General features: G+C 44.9%; 1 long non-coding RNA gene across 1 annotated transcript in view; it reads right to left on the bottom strand.

Moving 5' to 3' along the window:
* The window catches only part of LOC149345295 (uncharacterized), a 122,991-nt gene that overhangs the window by 6,351 nt on the left and 95,390 nt on the right, over positions 1 to 21,250 (bottom strand). The window lies entirely within an intron of this gene.

Genomic DNA, 21,250 nt, shown 5'->3' with positions numbered 1-21,250 from the left:
CATGACATCATGCATCTGTTTTCAGGGTCCACGCATCTCGAGGCCATTGTGCCAGAGCTGGACGAGGAACTTGTTTGAATGCAGTGCAACAATCGTCTTGCAAGAGGAGTGCAACTATTCCTTCCGATGTATGTCTTAGCCGTGCCGCAGCAGCTTGCCGAGCTGCGTTGTCCAACCTGAATAATAGGCAAGCAGCAAACCTGAAAATAAATGATTTTCGTACAGCCTCTGCCGCCATGTTCTTGAGCTCTCCTTTTCTTTGCTCCCCAGGATGGCTGGTGGTAGCGCAAGTCACCCTGTGTGCGCTAGAAGCGTGATCAGGGTGATGTCATCGGCGTGCAGGGCATACTGCATGCTGGTGACACCACTCAGCTGGGCCAGCAGGTGCATCATAGCCAGATTGAAGAGCAGCAGGGAAAGTGCCGCGCATTGGGGGTTCCCCGCCTGCCGAGTAGGTAAGGACCATGTTCTCTATCTTGGATATCAGGAGTGGCAGGCCCATTTTGTAGCGAGAGCTACACTACGCCAGCCTCTTCGCGAGGTCAGCGTGGCTGCGCGCTGAGCCGTGGCACCACGGGCAAGGCATCGCGCCTAACAGTCGATGACGTTCCTCCGTAAACTTGAAAATTGGTTTTTGAAGAAAGAGAATGCGCAGTAACTGTCTAATATATCTCTATGGACACCCGAAAGGCGCCACTGAGGAAGGGATAAACAGTGAGATCAAAGAAATGGTTTATGGTTTATGGGGGTTAAACGTCCCAAAGCGGCTCAGGCTATGGAGACGCCGTAGTGAAGGGCTCCGGCATATTAGACCACCTCGGGTTCTTTAACGTGCACTGACATCACACAGTACACGGGCATCTAGAATTTAGCCTCCATCGAAATTCTAGCCGCCCACCTCGTCAGTTGTGCGCATGCGCGTAGTGCCGTCTGAGATGCGGCGTGTATATACAGGGTGTTTCACCTAAGACTTTCTGCAATTTTAAAAAATAAGCTATTTGAATTAGATGCGCGCTTTTTCTGGCATAGCATTGTCAGTGGTGTAGTACATCATAATGCAGCTAAGACGTGCTAACTAGCAGGCTTGTTAACCAATATTTAATAGTTAACTTTTAAACTATTACCGTCGGGCTCCTTAATTATTGAGAGGCATGTAGCCCACCGTAAGTAATGTCCATATCCGTTTTTAGAATTTCGAAAACGCGGTTACTCTTGGCGCTGTGGCCCAACAAATTTCGCCTACATCGCGCCAAAATACATGCGGTTTGAGAAGCTTGCAGGCAAAGCAACCTCTCCAGTGAACCTAACTCGTCGAGATAGCCAAAATTTGTTGGGCCACAGCGCCGAGGATAATCGCGTTCTCGAAATTCTAAAAACGGATATGGACATTACTTACGGTGTGCTACATGCCTCTCAATAATTAAGGAGCCCAACGGTAATAGTTTAAAAGTTAACGATTAAATATTGATTAACAAGCCTGCTAGTTAGCACGTCTTAGCTGCATTATGATCTACTACACCACTGACAATGCTATGCAAGAAAAAGCGCGCATCTAATTAAAATAGCTTATTTTTTAAAATTGCAGAAAGTCTTAGGTGAAACACCCTGTATATCGCAACAAGACGGAGCCTGTGGCAGAAATGGACTGCTCGGAGCATGCTAGGGCTCGTCGTAAGAACGAATGCAAAAGGAGGCGGCGAGCCGAGCAGACCGAGAAAGAGCACGCTAAGTGTCTCGATAAGCGACGTAAGGACGACGCGGCTAGACGGGTCCGCTTAGCCGACGACAGTGCATCCGCGACTACAGTCGACGATGAATCGAGTTCTGCGTCTCTCAAAGAAGCTAGACTTAGGAACTGGAACGAATGCAAGAAGAAGCGGCGAGCTGATGAAAGTGCGGAAGAACGTGCTAAGAGTCTCGAAAAGAGGCGGAAGAGCGATATGGCTAGGAACGCACGCCTAGCCGCCGGTGGTGAATCCACGACGGCTCACTACTTCACTGACCACCGGAGCGTCTTCATTGATATAAAAACAATAAAGTTCAAGCCGTTACGTAAACCGTGTGTCTTACTTTCAAGCGAAACCTAAGCGTACCCGGGGGTATGTACTACCTCTCTCAACTCTCCCAGATTTAACGAGAGATAAACCAGAGCCAATTTTTGACGGTTCACAGTCGACTGCTCGGTTGTGAGCCTCACTGGACCATTTGGCCGCCTATGCTCTCACATGCGCACTCGGCCTTCTTCTGCTTGCGGCTTCGTGTTCGATCTCGTTCCAGGCACACTACAGGGACTTCAAGGCCCGCTTGCACGAATCAGATGGTGTAGTTTCTAGTGACGTCTTATTCGTTGTCCAAACCCTACTGACGGGTCATTCCACGAGAAATCAAACTGGCCAAATATTTGAGAATTTATAATATTCTTGATTATTTTATATGTTGTGGACACATTATTCAGCAGGCAAACGGTGAATTTGTTTCGTCAAAATGATAATATTTCAGGAGAAAAAAAATCATAAAGACATTAGGGCCGAGGCATCGGTTTCATGCAGAGCTCAATTTCGCAAATTGGCAATGACGTAATAACGTAGATATGAATGCCATGGTGCATCTATTTTTTGTTCTAAACGCACCGGTGAGACGGCATATGTGAGGCGTACTTCCGGCATTATGAGAACAAATAAAAACTGCGCAAAAAGGACGGGACATCGGGCAGAGTGGCCGCTGCGTCAATATTAGATTATTAGAGCATGCAAATTCCTTAGATGATTCAAGGGGGCAGCATCTGCCTAAGCATTGTAACACTTGCAAGCGTGATGACAAAGATTGTAATCCGCTTTTCGACAGGACGAAGGCTATCGGACGCTCGAGGGATAAGAAAGAACGGGAAATTATCGAAGCCTTGGAAATCGCGAGCTTAGGGCCTGAAAAATGTGTTAGCGATGTTTCAGTACCCCTGTACAGCAAGGAGTTGGAGTTAAGCAAAGCCGAGGTAAGCATTGTTACATCACGAGTTGGAGTTCTCTGATTTCACGAGATGAGTGTGGCTTTTGTTGTTGTGGTTGGTGCGCATGCGCTTTGCTGTTGAAGGAAAGAGGAGTTGGTGGAATAAATCAGTTGTTAGTCTGCGTTTGTCCCGTGTGGTTCTCTTTCTCTTCTCCCGTCCTTTTTGCGCAGTTATTATTTGTTCTCATAATGTCGTACGAACTAGCCCCTTACCGCACCCTTCTAGATTTTACTTCCGGCATTTTGTGGAGGTTGTCGCTTACTGGAAAAAATTTCGAATATCGCACAAGTCTCAAACGAAGCTATCTTCAATAATTTTTTCCTCCGCTAATATGAAGCATATCTCCTTCAAATTTTTCAGATAGATAAGCATTCAGGTGTTACAAAAGCGTACCGGCTTTCGTTGTTATGTAGTGCATGGAAGTACAAGAAGTATTACCCTAAATCTGTCATTTTTTAATTTTAAAGTGTATAGCAGTGTTTATCATAAATGAAAGGAAAGAAACACCATCCCCCATTTTTCTTAGAACTCCTGGGACAACGCTATAGAACGCAGCCAAAAAGATTATGAAAAACAATTGGCTGTGGTTTGACCAATGGCCATTCCGAGTAGCATTGCGGAAGCAACGGCGCGGCAATCGCAGCGGCGGCGGCACCTCTGAGTCACCCGCATAGCGGAGGAGTCGGCGGTAGTGATGCAAAACTATCGGAAAATTGACTATCGATAGTATCGGTAGTTTTTTTGGAACTATCGATAGTGTAAAAAACTATCGATAGTGCTACTATCGATAGACTATCGATATTATTATGATAGTCTACTATCGATAGTATTAATATCGATAGCGGTACTATCGATAGTACTACTATCGATAGTACCGCTATTGATAGCAAGACTATCCATAGTGAGACTGTCGATGGTAAGACGGTAACAACATTGATATTATGCATTTGTTGGCCAGCGATATAACCAAAACGTTTGCGATACTTGATTGGTTTCACGGTCCCAAACAGACTCAAGCTATAACGGGGGCTGCAGTGCAGGTCTCTGGGTAAATTTCAACCAGCTGTGGTTCTTAAACGTGCACTGGGACAGTTCGGAAAAATACCTGGAACTGCATCCCATGAAACAACAAACAGCACAAGTTGCGCTGGCTTACACGACACTTAATTTTAAAGTGTATAGCAGACTTTGGCAGCAGCAGCGGACACGCGCAAAAGCAATTGAAGCTACTATCTACCATTTTTCAGCACTTCCAGTGACGCATCGGCGCGTGTCATCGCGCGAGGATACCGGCTACGGGCGTGGCTGTCATCTGTGTACCGTGAGCGACACCTGGTCCGCTGTTTTCCTGTGGCTACGCAGAGCGTCTTTCCTGACACTTTGGCAGCAGCAGCGGACACGCGCACAAGCAATTGAAGCTACTATCTACCATTTTTCAGCACTTCCAGTGACGCATCGGCGCGTGTCATCGCGCGAGGATACCGGCTACGGGCGTGGCTGTCATCTGTGTACCGTGAGCGACACCTGGTCCGCTGTTTTCCTGTGGCTACGCAGAGCGTCTTTCCTGACACTTTGGCAGCAGCAGCGGACACGCGCACAAGCAATTGAAGCTACTATCTACCATTTTTCAGGTACTGGACGTTGGCCTCTGCCTATACTTGGTGGTCTTCCTGTGACCCTTTTCTACTGTACCTGCGGCTGCCTTGGCGCCGGCCCTACCTGTTTCCGGTCATCAAGCCTTCGTCTCTACACCACTTTTGCAACTTTCCGCAGCACTTCCAGTGACGCATCGGCGCGTGTCATCGCGCGAGGATACCGGCTACGGGCGTGGCTGTCATCTGTGTACCGTGAGCGACACCTGGTCCGCTGTTTTCCTGTGGCTACGCAGAGCGTCTTTCCTGACACTTTGGCAGCAGCAGCGGACACGCGCACAAGCAATTGAAGCTACTATCTACCATTTTTCAGGTACTGGACGTTGGCCTCTGCCTATACTTGGTGGTCTTCCTGTGACCCTTTTCTACTGTACCTGCGGCTGCCTTGGCGCCGGCCCTACCTGTTTCCGGTCATCAAGCCTTCGTCTCTACACCACTTTTGCAACTTTCCGCAGCACTTCCAGTGACGCATCGGCGCGTGTCATCGCGCGAGGATACCGGCTACGGGCGTGGCTGTCATCTGTGTACCGTGAGCGACACCTGGTCCGCTGTTTTCCTGTGGCTACGCAGAGCGTCTTTCCTGACACTTTGGCAGCAGCAGCGGACACGCGCACAAGCAATTGAAGCTACTATCTACCATTTTTCAGCACTTCCAGTGACGCATCGGCGCGTGTCATCGCGCGAGGATACCGGCTACGGGCGTGGCTGTCATCTGTGTACCGTGAGCGACACCTGGTCCGCTGTTTTCCTGTGGCTACGCAGAGCGTCTTTCCTGACACTTTGGCAGCAGCAGCGGACACGCGCACAAGCAATTGAAGCTACTATCTACCATTTTTCAGGTACTGGACGTTGGCCTCTGCCTATACTTGGTGGTCTTCCTGTGACCCTTTTCTACTGTACCTGCGGCTGCCTTGGCGCCGGCCCTACCTGTTTCCGGTCATCGAGCCTTCGTCTCTACACCACTTTTGCAACTTTCCGCAGCACTTCCAGTGACGCATCGGCGCGTGTCATCGCGCGAGGATACCGGCTACGGGCGTGGCTGTCATCTGTGTACCGTGAGCGACACCTGGTCCGCTGTTTTCCTGTGGCTACGCAGAGCGTCTTTCCTGACACTTTGGCAGCAGCAGCGGACACGCGCACAAGCAATTGAAGCTACTATCTACCATTTTTCAGGTTAGTCTTGACTGCATTTGTAGTACTTCTTTTCCGGTGTCTCTGCTGCTGCTGCCGAAGTGTTTGTGACATGCCAAATGCAGAACTACTAAAGGTTCTCAAAGAGTTTAAGCAAGAAGTTCGCGACTTGCTTAAAAGTGACTTGCAGGAACAATTTACTGACTTGCGTACCTCTCTCGAAAGAGAACTTCGAAAAGAGCATCGCGACCTGAAGCAGAGCCTTGAATTCCTCAATAAACAGTATGAGGAAATGGTAACGAAGTGCACACGGCTCGAGGTAGAAAATAATGAACTGAAGGCTCAGAATGAAATTCTAGTGGCTGAGCAAGAGGAGCTTAAAACACTGGCTGTTCAACATGAGAAGAGAACAACTGCCCTTGAGCAGTATTCACGTAACAAAAACATTGAACTGAAAAATGTCCCCAACTCTTCCGATGAAAAGCTAACAGAAGTCCTTGCAAAACTTGGTGAAGCAGTAGGCGAGCCGATAGAAGAAAGCGACATCGATATTTGTCATCGTGTTCCTGCCAGAGATGCCCCTTTCCCGCACATTGTAATACAATTCCACAACCGGTCTAAACGGGATGCTGTGTTGGAAAAGGCGCGGAAAATGCGTCTATCAGCTACCGACGTCGGCCTTTCAGAAACAACGCCCATCTACGTAAACGAACATCTCTGTCCGCAGTTAAAAAAGCTGCTCGGTATGACAGTGGCAAGGAAAAAAGAGATGAGCTGGCTGTATGCGTGGACGAAAGGCGGAAAAATATTTGCCCGTAAAACCGATAAATCCGGAGTTCTTCAGATAACGAGCAGCAGTGACCTTGAAAAGATTGTTTAGCACGCTTAATCGTATACCAGATGGCACCACAAGTATCAACCTTGCCGCTCTTTCCAGAGAAGTACAACATTTCTTGCTTACATATAAATGCTCAGTCAGCCAGAAACAAAGAAGACGAAATAACAACACTTTTTGACGGTTTTAAGTTTGATGCAGTGATGATAACAGAAACCTGGTACCGGGATGACTCGGAAGTGCTTCGTGTGCACGGCTGTCGAACCTACCACTTGAATCGAAGTGGTAAGACAGGCGGCGGCGTAATGTTATTAGTGAAAGATACATTTGTATGCGACATTGTTCACATTTTTTCTGTAATAACTGATGATTATGAAATGCTAACTTTGCAATGTAATATGACCATTTTTTCTGTGGCATACCGTCCGCCCAAAGGTAGCAATAGAGCTTTTCTTTCATTTCTTGACACTTTCTTAGGTTGGATCAACGAAAACGCCTACAAACTAATTCTAGGTGGAGACTTGAACATTGACCTCCTACACTCGTCCCCACAAAGTGAAGAATTGTGCTGTACTTTAGAAACTAATGCTTTTATTAATCTCATAGAACAACCAACTCGTATAGAGCGGGATACATCTACACTCATTGACATTTTTATCACCAATGCTACAAATGTGCCCATCAGTTCAGGTGTTCTTCAAACACACATTAGTGACCATTTACCTATATATTTAGTGCTTAGTCATAAAAAGTTCCAATTAAAAGACGCGAGACCGACTGTAAGTACATTCCGGGAGATAAATGAAGATACCCTGGGGTCTTTTTATAATTTAGTTTTAGGGATATCATGGGAGAGTGTTCTTTCAAGCGCTGATGCGGAGGAGGCTTATAACATCTTCATAGACAAATTTATAAAGGTATATAATGATTGCTTTCCCTTCAAAACTCGTAAGCGGCCACGAAAAGCACGCAAACCTTGGATTACAGCTGAATGTGTCAAAGCTATAAAGCTGAAAAATGTTCTTTATCAAAAGTTTTTAAAATCCAGAAACGAAAACGATTTAGGTGACTTCAAAAAACACAGAAACAGGACAAACAGCCTATTACGGAGAATTAAAAAAGAGTACTTTGAAAACCTTTTCATGCAGGACACGAAGCAAACTCCGGAAATAATTTGGAAAAGATTAAACACGCTCCTAAATCGGCACACTGGTGCAATTGATAGCCCGATGGAGATAAGTATGAATGGCACAACTCTTGCAGGAGAAGAATTAGCTAAAGCTTTTAATGATTTCTTCACATCTGTGGGAAATAGTCATCATGACCCAAGCTGCATGAACTTTATGCACCAACCAACAGAAGAGACTGCATTTTTATTCCCGGTAACTGCAGATGACGTTGTGTCTACAATCTTATCTCTAAACAATACTACCAGTACTGATGTAGATGGTTTGGAGATTCGGCCACTTAAACATGTTGCTACTATTATAGCCCCTGTTTTAGAGTACATCATTAATCAAATATTTTCATGCGGCCAATTTCCTCGCCGGCTCCAAGTGGCCAAAGTTACTGCCATATTTAAAGGTGGTGAGAAATGTAACATGTCTAACTACAGGCCAATTTCAATACTTCCTGTATTCTCCAAGGTCGTTGAGAAGCTAATACACGTACGAATGAGCTCATTTTTAACCAAGCATCAGATTATGACACCGTATCAGTTTGGGTTCACCAAAAAACGCTCTACAGAAAGCGCCTTGCTAGTGCAAAAAGAAATCATTCTTAACGCCTTTGAACGCCAATTGTATTCACTTGGAATTTTCATAGACTATTCAAAGGCATTTGACAAAATAAATCACGTTACACTATTAACAAAATTGGAATATTATGGTTTCAGAGGCTGTTTCCTTTCTCTTATTAAATCCTACCTACAATACCGCCAACAAAGGGTGCACATAAGTAACTCTTGCTCCAGCTTCAAACCATTGCTACATGGCGTTCCGCAGGGAAGTATTCTCGGGCCACTACTTTTCAACCTATATATTAATGACCTTGTTAACATAGATTTAAATACATCATTTGTTATTTATGCCGATGACACAAGCTTATTTTTCTCCCATCACAGTTTACCCCTGCTTGTAAAGAAAGCGAATGCAGTACTTGATGTATTGAACACTTGGTGTCTAAATAATTCCTTAACTATAAACGTCTCGAAGACAAAATCAGTTCTTTTTCGCCCTAAAAATAAACCAGTTAATTCAAATATTGCCCTGCAACTTGGTCTTTCAGTCATAGAGGTGGTACCAGTAATAAAAACCTTAGGTGTCCTTTTTCATGAGAATATGCAGTGGAACGCACATACTGACCTCGTTCACTCCAAACTATCCCGAATAGTTGGTATTCTTGCACGTTTTCGTAACTTTCTTCCTAAGCACATTAAATTACTTTTGTATAACTCCCTTTTCACATCCACATTATCGTATTGCTACTTGATATGGGGCACCACAACGTACACAAACTTGTCCAAAATCTATCGACTGCAGAAAAAAGCTGTAAGAATTATTTCAAATGAACCCAATGACGCCCACACAAAACCTCTTTTTGATGACCTTAGATTACAACCATTACCAAACCTGTTCAATGCACTTCTGTTAAAACGTCATCATGCCTTTCATCTAAATAATGACCCTTTCCTTGAAAACCTTGCGACCCTGTCTCCGTTTGCGAAAGCATATAGCACACGAAGCAGTCAGACATGGAAGATTCCTCACACCCGTACTAACTATGGCCGCCAAATGCTGATGTACACACTACCACATGCTCTTAACTCTTCTGATAACACCTCCAAGTCACCTCCAAGACATTAACACTTACAATTATGAACCCGCAATGTTAGCCCTATCACTTAACATGTTTTTATGATTATGTAAAGCCGTCGCCATATATATATTGCTTTTCTTTATATCGCTATCACTTTTTGTCCCCTGCTGTATTGCTTTGTGAACGGGGTGCTAGCCTTTGTCAAGCCGTTACAGGCTTTTTGCTAGCACCCCGTTGCATCACGAGTTTCTGTAACATCATTGTTGATGCTAAATAAAATTTGAATTTGACTATCGTGTACTGCAGACGTCGTCTTGCTGACGCAACCGCTGCAGAAATGCTTTTCGCGCACGTGCTCCGCAACTAGCACCTGCTTCGCAACTAGCATTTTATCCACCAACTTTACGTAAGAAACGTCTGCAAAGCTTGATGACGCATAGGCAGCGAAAAGGGGCGAGTCCTGTCAGTTACTCACACCATCACCTCCATGCCACACACTTGGAAAACCAAGTTTAGGTTGCAGTGGGTACGCGTGGTTTATTTTATGGAATCGATAGTACTATATATAACAAATAGTATCGATACGGCTTTCGATAGAACTATCGAAAGTACCAACTATCGATAGTAGTATCGATAGTGCGCTATGGATAGTACTATCGATAGTCTTTTTTACCATCGATAGTTCGATAGTGACAAAACTATCGATAGTATCAATAGTAGTATCGATAGTACTATCGATACTATCGATAGTTTTGTCACTATCGAACTATCGATGGTAAAAAAGACTATCGATAGTACTATCGATAGCTTTGCATCACTAGTCGGCGGTGGCCCCAGCGCCGCAGCTGTGCGCCGTGTGACGTCACTCACTCCTCGCGCATGCGCAGTTTGGGTTTTTCTGGGGCTCCGCGAAATCGCTCACACCTAGCGAAGTGTTGCTTCCGCAACAAAGCATGTTGCATTATTTCTTTTATAACAATGTTATCCAAGCTCGAACTTTGAAGCTCATGTCAAGAGACTGTGCAAACTCCTACGCTCGGAGCTTTGGCGGCAAGTCCGTCTTTACCAAGACTGGCTGTGGTCTGTGTGCCTTTCAGTTGACCCCGAATGGCTTGCTATTCGGAAGTTTCGTGCTTTCACACGCCTTGCTGCGCAACTTACGGAAGCTAGGTGGATGTGCATGTTGAAAGAACAGCGCCGGGCTAGCGCAAAGACAAGTTCCACTGAAAGAAACAATGTCAAGGTTCTTGGTAATATCAGTCTACCTGATAATGTAGCCCTTCTGCTAGAAAAAGGCCCGAAATTCAGTGCGCCTACTTCCCTCCCTGCTCATGAATGGGTCGCTCTCAACAGGTGTGTGGCCGCTAAGGCGAAGCAAGAAGACCGCGAACGTTGCCTACTTGAAGGAGTGGAGTGCTTGGAAAAGGCTGCACCGAAAAGGCCGTCTCGCCTTTTGGACAATCACGTGCGGCATGCGTTGTCCTTCTTGAAAGCAAACAATTTGCGTCTTTTGCAGGGCGATAAGACAGGTGGCTTTGCAGTTGTTGAAAAGGGCATTTTTGATGAAAAAGCGCTGCAGGGAGTGTCAAAAAACTTTGTCCCAGTCCGAAAAAGTGCAGTAAAAGTAAAAACTAAGTTTATAGAATTCTGCAAAAAACTTGAACTAACGACGCTCGCTCGGGACATAGATAATAGTAGAGGCCAGTGCTTATCGGTTTTCTTCACAGCAAAGACGCACAAGCCGGAAATACCTTTCAGAACCATAGTAAGTGAGTCTGGTTGTTGGCTGCACAATGTTAGCTTATTCTTGCAGAAGAGACAAGAATTGCTAAAGGTTAACGATCCGTTCAGGACTAAGAGTTCGGAAGATGTAGTGCGGTTTTTGGAAAGTAATACAAATGTCGGGTACGCTTTTTCAGTAGATGTAGAAGATTTGTTCTATTCAGTGCCACAGCGCGAGCTTTTGTATGCGGTGAAATCATGCATTGAGGAAAATGGTTTCCAGAACGCTACGGGACTTTCTGTGGGGAATTTTTTAAATCTTTTAGAATATTATCTTAAGGTCACTTTTATTGTTTTTAATGACCAGCCGTTTTTACAGCGCAACGGCATTTGTGTCGGGTCCTGTGTTGCTCCAGTTCTCTGTGAAATTTTTTTATTGAGTATTGACAAGTCTTTAGACTATGTTTTTAGCAAGAAAAAGGTTTTAAAACTGTTTAGGTACGTTGGCGACTTTTTAGTGTTTGTAGCGCGTGACTCTCCCAGCCAGGATGCGATTGATGAAGTTTTAGATGTTTTTAAGCAACACGGACAAGGTCTTGGTTTTACACACGAGTTACCCCACATGAGTGTTCTGCAGTTCCTGGACCTCAAACTAGAGTTCTGCTTGCGGCACGTATGTTGGTCTTACCAACCTCGTGCAAAAAAGGAACTTTTGCCGTACTAATCAGAGCATTCCAAAATTTTGAAAAGAGGCATTGCTTCTCTCTGCATGGAATCGGCTCTCAAAAGTCGTGTGTGCATCAATTGCAGGCACGTTTTGACAATCAGGTCCGCCGGCTTTCGGAAGCAGGTTTCCCTGTGTCGCTCTTGACGGCGGTTGCCGAGGCCCTGATACGAAAGATGAAGACCGGTACGCCAAGTATGAGAGGGACGAGTGAACGCGAAGCGTGCAGGCCTGTGGTGGTGCCATATCTGCATAAGGTGTCTCATCACCTCAAGAGAGTTGCAGGCAGGCATGGTGTCCCTCTGGCGTTTTCTGCGCCGAATAAACTGGCGAAGCTGTGCGCCCGCACGTGCGGTGATAGAAGGAGTGGATGCCTAATCAGGCACGGGACTACTTACATCCCTTGCGCCACCGGGGTGGTATACTCCTTCCCTCTTTCACGTGGTAAGACCTACATCGGGCAGACAGGGCGGTGCACAAACGAGCGACTCAAGGAGCACGCGAATAAAGTTAGGAACAACACAGACAAAGGGGCACACCTTGTGTCCCATCTTCGCTCTTGCCGCAATTGCGCACCGCGACTTGACGAGACTGTGATACTAGAAAAAAGCAAAAATGAACAAGCGCGGCTGGCTTTCGAAGCTTTTCACATAAAGGAAAACGCTGTAGACTGTATCAGTGACACGTCCGTGGTTCTGTACGTAGCCGAAATCAATTTTTTGCGTTCTCGTCTGCGTTAACAGCCCTTGGCATGACTATTGTGGTTAAAGATTGCATTTGAGCATGCGTGGCCAGGTGTATAAGTAAGCGTTCCCAGGAAGAAGTAAGCAGTTGTTAGTGCGCTTGTGTGTGTCTCTGTGTCTTTCTTCGTGGTTCGTCCCGTGGTTGCTCAACCTACACCTTCACAACATCGAACTTGTAACTTCTTGAGCATCAGCAGGAGCGCCTAAACAAGGGGGCGCAAGCAGGTAACACTCGCTCCGCTGCTCTAAATATTTATCTTGATAGGTTATGCTGGTAAATGCTAGATTGGTTGTAGCTATGCTCGAGTAGGCATTCCCGCAACTTGTGTACAATTTTCTTTAAGCTTTGCCTATCACAGAGATTCCAGAATGAGTAAACGAGGTCGTCATTCATTAATAATGACGGAATTTTCATTGACTACAGCAAAGCATTTGATCGCCTAAACCACGAAATATTACTAGACAAACTGTTCAGTTATGGTGTCCGAGGAGTTGGTTTCGCTTTACTTAAATCCTTTCTTTTGAATCGTCAGCAGCGCGTCTCTATCGCTGAAAGTGACTCATCACACAGATTACTAACTTCCGGCGTGCCACAAGGAAGCATTTTAGGGCCGTTTCTTTTCAACATCTATGTGAGCGATATCGTGCAAAAGGAAAGCAATGCAATATACGTGCTCTACGCAGATGACACGAGCATCTTTTTCACCGGTAAAAATGTAGACGAACTATTAATAGAGGCCAAAAAAGAGCTTGCAATAATTTGGGATTGGTCAAGTAAGAACTGTTTAAAAATAAATGGCAATAAATCTAAGGCCATATTATTCATGGCTGGAGGGAAGCAAGCACAGATAGAAGAAAGGTTGGTCCTTGGGGGTGCACCCATAGAAATTGTTAAGAAACATAAAATTCTTGGCGTGACCTTTGCTGCTGACATGTCGTGGAATCATCACATTCAATCATTATCAAGGACACTATCTACGTCAGTCGGAGCACTAGCACGGTGCCGTCATTTTCTTCCAGATAGAGCAAAACTTCAAATTTATCATGCACTGTTTTCCTCTCACATAAATTACTGTACACTGGTTTGGGCCACAACCACACAAACAAATATTCAAACACTGCTCCTTCTTCAAAAGAAAGCACTTCGTTGCATTGCAAATGTGTCCTATTTACATTCATCTGCACCATTGTTCACACGGTATAACATAATAAGCGTCGAAAAAATTTACGAGTTCCGTCTACTGTACTCACACTTATTTTCCGATGAAAAGTTTAAGAGCCTCATAAAATTCCTTTCGCATTTGCAGAAACAGAAAAGTGATTGTCGCACCCGTGGATCTGAGACATGGCTGATACCACGCAGACGTACAAATTATATGCTACAGTCGCTCACGCACAACTTGCCGTGCTTGCTTAACAAATTACTGTCAGCAAAGTTTGACTTAAGCGCATGTAATAGAAAACAGACACGTGAAATTTTTTTCTCATCCCAGTTTTTGTGCAGCTAATCGTATTCAATGTATTTTCATTGCCTTTATGTTTTTCGTACTGTATACTTTCTTGTGCTGTGTTTTGATGTGTTTGGAATGTGTTTCGATGAGTCAATTTATGTGAAAGTGTTCAGATTTTGTGTTGGCTATATGCTGCTGCCTTGTACGGGCATCAGGCACCCTCAAGCTGCCAATGGCAGCTTTTTTGCCTCATGACCCGCAACGAGTCGTTGGAAATAAAGTTTTGAATTGAATAAAAGACGATAAGAGCATATAGCACACAATGTGTGATTTGAAGAACGTCTCAGGCAAGCACATTCGGCGAGTTTTAAAGAAAAGGTTCTGAAGTGACATTCTATACTTCCACGTTCCTTTCTACGATGTACTCTGCGTTTTTTTATGAAATACAACCCTACAGGTGCACTGTGCAGTCAGAAAATGGCAATGAGAGCTTTCGTTTACAGGCACTCTTATGGGCCGCATTCCCAGTTCTTTCATCTTGAGAAAAAAGAGAGTTTGCAGACAAAGGACCAGAACAAGGACACACAACTGCGCAGTTGTGTGTCCTTCTTGTTCTGGTCCTTTGTCTGCAAGCGCTGTTTTTTCTCAAGATGAATCCTAACCAACTCGCCCAGCAACACACCTTTCCCAGTTCTTGCCCGCTCTCGGGGATAGCGGCGCCACTGAATCCTGCTTACGTCACAGAGTGGTGTTTGGCCATAAAAAGTAACTAGGTATGCTCTCTCTTCATGGAAAAGGTCTCAGTCTTGGAATCTGAGGAAAATTTAGACCAGCGGAGCGAGTGTTTGCCGCTTGCGCCCCTTCACTCAGGCGCTCCTGCGGATGCTCACGAAGCTTAAGGTTTGAGCTTGGGTGACATGGTTGGGAACAAAATAATGCTACATATTTCGCAGCAATAGCGCAAACAGGACAAGGGACAAAAGAACGAGTAGACACACACAGCGCTGTGTGTGTCTACTCGTTCTTTTGTCCCTTGTCCTGTTTGCGCTATTGCTCCGAAGCATGAACCAACAAGCCCGAATTTCAACGTTGCTACATATTTGTTCGTATTCTCTTTCGCCTCCTTCTATAGAGACTTGTGTGAGGAGTTTTAAGAAAAATTGGAGGTGGGGTAGTTTTTCTACGCTTTTTTAAAATACTAGCATATTCAAAAATGCCAGCTTTCGGGCAATGTTTTTTGCACTTCCCTATAATATATAGCAATAAAAGTCGACACACTTTTCAGCACTTTGATGCTTATATATCGCGCAAATTAGAATGAAATGTGCTCTATATTTGTGGTGGAAAAATTCTTGGAAATAGCCTCGTTTGAGACATGTGATGTTTTGAAATTTTTTCCGCCAAGTGACAACTTCGTCAAAATGACGGAAATAAGCATGACATATTCCTTCTCACCTGTACATTTACCACGAAAATACGCATCATGGTTTTAATTTCTAGATTCTTTCATAATCGCAAATTTGCGAAATTGAGCTGTCCTTAAAAACGATGCCCCTGACACGACGTTGTTTATATTTTTTTCTCCTCAAATAGTAGCACTTTGACAAAACAAAATTCACTGTTCGCCTACCGAACATTGTGCGCATAATATACAAAATAATCGAGAAAATTAAAAGTTTGCAAAATCTGGGCAGTTTCATCTCTCGTGGAATCATGCCTTGGTTAACGGACACCTTAATCACGCTTTAAGCTACGGGATGGTAGCGTACACCTAACGCGTTAAACGGCTGCTGTAGTACCCCTAAATTGCTCTTAATGAATGGCTTGTACAAAGCTATTACACCTTTCGCTGTACAAAAAAAAAACTTGCAACAAGAAGTAGGCTAACAATGCATCGCAAGGGACAGGAAGGTCGTGCGCCCTCTTCATCAGGGCAAAAGAATAGCTGGTTTTCGCGACTGAGCATAACACGGCTCGGTGACGCCATCGCTTGCCGGCCGATTTATTTTTCGCGGCCCAAGAATTTCGCGTTTTAAATCGATAGCGTAAAGGGCCCCGAGTCGCAGAAAAGCCGGTGTCGTCGTCGGCGGCGTTGGCCGTGCGCGAAAAATTTCAAAAGCATCAATAAAAAGTCTTTGGAGTCGTAGCTTGCTATAGTCTGCAAGGTTTTATCTCATGTAGTTTCCTGTCGTACGGAAATGCGGCTACCGCTTTCGCCGGGTGCCTCTGCAAGTTTCTCAGCATAAACAGGCGATCAGCCGTTCAAACTTGGCACACTGCTGCTTCAACCAGTTTCTTTCTCACACTCGCGCCCCACCGCCATGATATAAAGCACGCGTGAATGTCTCGGCCGTGTTTTAATTTCTATTTCCACTGTTCATCTGCTTCCTTGCGACCGAAGGCTAGCACTCCACGCTCGCGTATGATGCCTCACAACCCGCATATCTCTTACTCTGGGGCTAAGGTTAAAAAAACAACAAATGACATGACGGTCACTACGTGTCAACGCCATATTCACCGACAGCTGCTAATACGATATGTTGTGGTTGAGCGTATGAGAGGGACCTCTTGTCTGTGTACTTCTATGGCGCTCTTTTCAGTATCCCTCACCGAGTCGTTTACGCACCAGCGTATACAGCTCGTTCGGTCGAAAAGCCGTCGACATCATAGTTGTAGCGGCCGGCATCGCGCATCGGAAAAAAAAATGGCGGGGGCTTAGCTTTTGTTAAGCCTGGTAGGTTGCGAAAGCAGGTGTTTTATACTGCATATGCTGCGCCTCTAGTGGGAAGAGCGCGGCGCGCCGTGCCAAGCGGCCGCCGTTACCCGACGAGCCGAGTTGGTAGCCCGTCTCTCGCTCCTGGTATGACGTCACGCTGTGATGTCACTAGGCATAGCATGGCGTCAGGGGTCATTCTAAAGGTCAAACGTGGCAAGTGGCCGCCGCGACACGAAAGGCAGTTCTTGTGAGTAGTATTGCTTTCGCAATAAATGTCTATCATGCCAACTGTTTGCCGCAGAATGTTCCAGATGCTGTACCATTCAGCGTTTTGAGCACCATAAACTTACTTGCTGCAGAAATTCGAACCGGCTATCTATAATCGGGGCTACGTGTGTCCAGCGAGGTGTGTGAGACAGTTGCTGCAACTACCTTTCCTCAAACCCAATTTTCGTTTTCTTCATTACGGCACCTCTTTCTCTCTCTCTTCTGTCACTCTCACCTACCTCCCTTTCCTTACGGCGGGGTTAGAATGTCCACCGAGATGTGAGAGAATTACTGAGCCTCTTCCTCTCCTCAGAAATGCGTTGTGTTCAAAGCTGTTTCCAACGGGCAAGGCGTCGCGGTGAACGGGCGATGCATTTCCGTGCACTCCCTGGCAGCGCTGCAACACGCTGTCGAGTTCCACTCTTAAAGGCGAACCTTAGACGTCTTCCAATTTTACCTGGGCTGAATGTCTGGCGACTACACAGCGTTAAAAATTAATGAGCGCAGGCAGTCGCGACAATGAATCGCAAGGCGTCGTTGACGCGGTGATATCCTTATAGGCGGCGAAGAGCTAAGCACTGTTGCTGAAATTGACACTTGGCGTAGCATTGTCGGAAACTCTTACTTGGAACAAACATGTCCATGCACTCTGCAACAAACTTCATAAGGTTTGTGGGATATAAATAAACACCACAACTTCCGGCCAACAGCAGTTAGACGCTTCATTTATAACGCATTACTTTTTAATACAGTTAACTACTGCTATTTAATCTGCTCAACAACACGAAAGAAAACACAGATAGACTTAAAATCTGCCAGAAACGTGCCTTGCGTGCTATTTGCTAATACTACTTGTTATGTATGTACATACTTCTGATTACTTCTTGAACTAGAAGCTGCATCCCATGGAATCCATTAACCATTACCCTCAAACATATACACATGCCTCATCTGTTTATGCGTGTAATCACAGCATCCTGAATTTGATAAACCTTCGCCCAGGCACTTACGTCTACAATACGTGTCATAATGACGCATGAGTGGTGCCTAACTGTCGTACAGAGTACGATCACCAGTCCATTTCTTATCACGCTGCTATCTTTCTAAATAGCCTGGCGCTCATCCCGGACAAGTTGTCAATACGAGCAATACATGCACATTTCCTTACAGCAAACGTCCCATGATTTCTCGTATACTTGTGTTTGTACTTCTTCGTGTTGTTGGTGCCTCTATTATCTCACTCTTATTTTGATGCTGTGGTTTGGTTTGCTATAAAATGCTTTCCAATTATAATTAGCGTTAAAGGTGATGTTTCAACACTTTTAAGACAGAAGTTCATTAAAATGAATGTGTTTCAACCTGAATGTGTTGTCAGCTTTATTATACTCAAAACCTAATGTGTTTCAGGAAGAGTGTATTTCTAATCGACTCCTAATTGATCTCCTTTCAACTCAAGTGTTTTATTCTGTAGAATCCTAATGTTCAGTTCTGTAAACTAAAGTGTAAATTTGAATCAGGTATAATGTGTACTAGAACTACTATCCAACTGTACGTAGAGGGGGCCGGACTTTGTCAAGCCGCAGTTCTGCGGCTTTTACCCATCACGCCCTTTTCTCCTTGAGAGAGAAAAATAGAAAAAATAGACTAAATGGCACCCGTGCCGAGGAGCCTTCAAGAAATATCCACTCAGGCCAATGCAGCCAGCAACTACAGCAATACTAAAGCGATAACTTTAAAGCTCTTGCTCAGCGGAAATAGCGGCATCAAGTCGGCAGCGTCTGGTGTTGGGACGCAAAACTCCGGATAGGTCGGAAAGGTTTGGCGTCACACGTGGTGCGGCGGAATTGAAAAGAGATGAGAGTATTGCATAAAATGTGATTACATGTCGCAGCATGACTCAAACGTCATTACGTCATGCAGGTAGGTAAAGTATATAAATTGGGCTGAAAATAAAATGTCGGTAATCAGTGCGGGAACCGAACCCCTGAGCGAACACGCTGGCACATTCGTTTGGCTTAGGTAAAGTGGTTTTATATGCATGACGTGTGTCTTTCACATAATTTGTTGGCTTACGACTGTATGCCAAGGGGAATGTGTGTGATTAGAGAGACATTAAATAATGGAGAATTGATTAAACGATTACTAAGCCACTCAGGACAAGAACTGCAAAGCATCAATCAGTTAGACAGGCAGAGCAGAACGGTGGGGCTAAGAACTAACATGCAGAAAACCAAAGTAATGTTCAACAGCCTAGCAAGGGAACAGCAGTTCGCAATTGGTAGCGAGGTGCTGGAAGTACTAAGAGAATATGTCTACTTAGGGCAGGTAGTGACCGCAGATCTGGATAACGAGAGGGAAATAACTAAAAGAATAAGAATGGGGTGGAGCGCATATGGCAGGTTCTCTCAGATCATGAATGGTAGCTTACCAATATCCCTGAAGAGAAAAGTATACAACAGCTGTATCCTACCGGTACTCACCTATGGGGCAGAAACGTGGAGGCTAACAAAGAGGGTTCATCTTAAGTTAAGAACAACGCAGCGAGCTATGGAACGGAAAATGATAGATGTAACGTTAAGAGATCGAAAGCGGGCGGAGTGGGTGAGGGAACAAACACGGGTTAATGACATCTTAGTTGAAATCAAGAGGAAGAAATGGGCTTGGGCAGGGCATGTAATGCGAAGGCAAGATAACCGCTGGTCCTTAAGGGTAACGGCGTGGATTCCAAGAGAAAGCAAACGTAGCAGGGGACGGCAGAAAGTTAGGTGGGCGGATGAGATTAAGAAGTTTGCGGTGATACAGTGGCGGCAACTGACAAAGGACAGGGTTAATTGGAGAGACATGGGAGAGGCCTTTGCCCTGCAGTGGGTGTAGTCAGGCTGATGATGATGATGATTAAACGAGTTGCAAAGTGCATCTAGGTGAGAGGTGAACGTACGCGAACTACTGTATGCTTGTGCCACGGCCCATTCATGTGTCATGTATTTGTTACTAATATAGACCACGTGATCGGGTACTATGCTAATGCAATCAAATGGAGTCACTGACAGGGTCCATTAAAGCTTTCGCGTCATGCCCTCAAAAACGGAACTTAAGTGTCCCTCAGACTTTGTCACTTTTTTAGCCATTTTTAAACAACGCCTTTTGTGTGCACGTGAAATACACCTTGATATACGTTATCGTGACGGTGGCTGCACTTCTGATTTTGTAAGCTGTGTTGTTATTGGTAAAATCTTTTCGCACGCGAAATAGCTGAGGGGTAAGATACAAATCGCCTAGGCAGCACTTGTGAAAGTATGCCCTGACAGTTTCAGTGTTGGGAAAGGAAATCTTTTATCTGGTTCCTTAATACAGAGATGTTACCTTTTCGTTATTTTGTGTTGTTTTTGCAGTCTGTAAAGGCTTTTAATTTGCTTTGTGTGCCCTATATATTTTGCCAGCTCTTTGAAATAAACATTAATTAGAGGTAGCTTCTTCTTGTATTCTTCCGTTTGTACTATTCGAGCGTTCTGCTCACCACAGGTTGCCAACTAACCGAAATCGACCCGCTAAACAGGAAAGGAAGATGTGCGTAGGCTGACTCATATGAAATAAACGGACTCTGTGAAAACAGTTTGCCCATACAGCGAAGCATTATGGGACTCGCCGGCGGCGAGGCTCATTATAAAAACTGATGTGCTAAACTGTATCATGACAGAGGGTATTCCAAGCGACAGGCGTGAGCAGCTTAGAACTTCCGGAATCACAGACTGACGCCCCCATTCATTTGTTAGTGCGGCAATATGCACTACGAGTGCTGTATATTGCACAACGTAGTGTCGTACAACTGCACAACTGCACAACGTAGTGTCGTACGTTGTGCAGTTCAGTTGAGAGAATGCCAGAAATAGTTCTAAACCTTAATGACGTTGAGGAGACAACCAATTTACCATAAACTGCAGCGTAGTAAATGATACATAAATAGAAGGCAAGGAAGGATAAATCATGTAAGCTTACAAAAACCATACTCTTGATTCTCTTTTTATTCGAATTTCATTGGATAATCGTAAGTTTGGAAAATAATCAATCGAAAAAAATATTTATGCAGTCTACGCCTTTTGTGTGCATGGGAAATGTACCTTTCGATAGGTTATCGTGACGGTGGCTGCACTCCTGATTTTGTAAGCTGTGTTGTTATTGGTAGAATCT

Source organism: Amblyomma mixtum, chromosome 5, assembly GCF_055824585.1.
Source record: "Amblyomma mixtum isolate Tamu chromosome 5, ASM5582458v1, whole genome shotgun sequence".
In the NCBI taxonomy this organism is placed as follows: domain Eukaryota; kingdom Metazoa; phylum Arthropoda; class Arachnida; order Ixodida; family Ixodidae; genus Amblyomma; species Amblyomma mixtum.
This window is presented reverse-complemented; position numbering and strand designations above follow the sequence as displayed.